The sequence below is a fragment of the Nylanderia fulva genome, unplaced genomic scaffold (genome assembly GCF_048542155.1).
Source record: "Nylanderia fulva isolate GAGA-0341 unplaced genomic scaffold, ASM4854215v1 Scaffold1352, whole genome shotgun sequence".
Taxonomy (NCBI): Eukaryota; Metazoa; Arthropoda; class Insecta; order Hymenoptera; family Formicidae; genus Nylanderia; species Nylanderia fulva.
The window spans coordinates 7516-9376 of NW_028189572.1; positions in this window are offsets into that span (position 1 = coordinate 7516).

The window sequence follows — 1861 nt, forward strand, 5'->3', positions numbered from 1 at the left end:
ATGCCCGTTTATTTCTTTTTATAAAACCTTTGTCGATATAAAGTTTATTGGTTTCCGACGTGGTTTGTGGGGAGCTTGAAATTGAGTTACAATATGACTGATGTTACGTCCCAATAATTCATCTAGGATAAATTACCTTCTGCAAAAGACGGCCCTTCTCTCGCGTCTACCTCGGTGGACTTTAAGAAGCTGCTCTCTATTTTTTTTTATGGGCAACCTGCTGGGCCGGCTATACCCGGGAAGCCGATAGCTTGAGATTCGATTGAGAGTATCGGACGGAGAAGGAAACTGACGGGCCCGGGTCGATAAATAAAGATATTTTACAATTATAATGTCATTTATTTATTTATAAAAACCTTTACGTCGATATAAAGTTTATTGGTCCGGACGTGGTTCGGTGGGGAGCTTGAAATTGAGTTACAATATTGTTAAGCTCCCTGTTCAGAATTGTTTAGGGCTGAATGATGGAAGTATAAAGAAGTAAGGTCGTCCTGAGTTTCCTCTGAGATGAAGTTACAAGTGCCGTCGGATGTGAGGTTCACGGTATCCTCGTCAAGAATATTGAAGTTTTGTTCGTGATTAAATTGTAAGAACGGATCGTATTCAGACGGTGTAATTTGTTGGTTTTGATCCGGGATATAATATTCAGGATCGGGTAAGAATGATGATTTGGATTCGTTATTAACGTGTAACGAAGCACCTTTCCCGACGCCACGGATCGGCTCGCCGGTGCCAGGATTCGGGAAGAGGGGAGACTCAGATTTACAATGACACACGGTTGCTCTGGTAAAAGTAGAGTTTATTCGGGCCACCTTCCTGTGGTTCTCCCGTGATTCAAACCATTATACACAGCACCGTATAATCGGACGAAACGCGACCAGATGATACGGACGCGTACACGACTTATTGCTAAGATTGACAGATAGAAATATTACGGACGAGACGCGACCAGATTATACGGACGCGGACACGACTTATTGCTAGGATCGACGGATAGAAATATTACGGACGAGACGCGACCAGATTATACGGACGCGGACACGACTTATTGCTAGAGTTTCCAACGCGGACACGCGTACGGGCGCCCTGAGAAGGGCGAGCTCCGTCGGGCGCCGGTGACTTTCAGGTAGGACACGGTGACCGAGGACGCTCGGCCTGCACGACGAGAACGCTCGTCGGCCGGGGTGATTTACGGATAGGACCCGGTGACCGAGGACGCTCGGCCTGCACGACGAGAACGCTCGTCGGCCGGGGGTGATTTACGGACAGGACCCGGTGACCGAGGACGCTCGGCCTGCACGACGAGACGCTCGTCGGCCGGGGTGATTTACGGACAGGACCCGGTGACCGAGGACGCTCGGCCTGCACGACGAGAACGCTCGTCGGCCGGGTGATTTACGGACAGGACCCGGCTGACCGAGAACAGCTCGTCGGCCATGGGTAATTTACGACAGGACCCGTGTGACCGAGGACTCTCGGCCTGCACGACGAGAACCTCGTCGGCCGGGGATGATGTTACGGACAGGACCCGGTGACCGAGGAACGCTCGGCCTGCACGACGAAACGCTCGTCGGCCGGGTGATTTACGGACAGGACCCGGTGACCGAGAGACGCTCGGCCTGCACGACGAGAACGCTCGTCGGCCGGGGTGATTTACGGACAGGGACCCTGGTGACCGAGGACGCTCGGCCTGCACGACGAGAACCCTCGTCGGCCCGGGGGGATTACGACAGGACCCCTGACCGAGAACCCCGGCCCGCCGACGAAACGCTGTCGGCCGGGGTGATTTGAAATTGGGGTTTAGGGGTGATCCTGAGTACCCGAGGGACCAGGCGGGACTGGTGCCGAAGTCTCCCCGGGA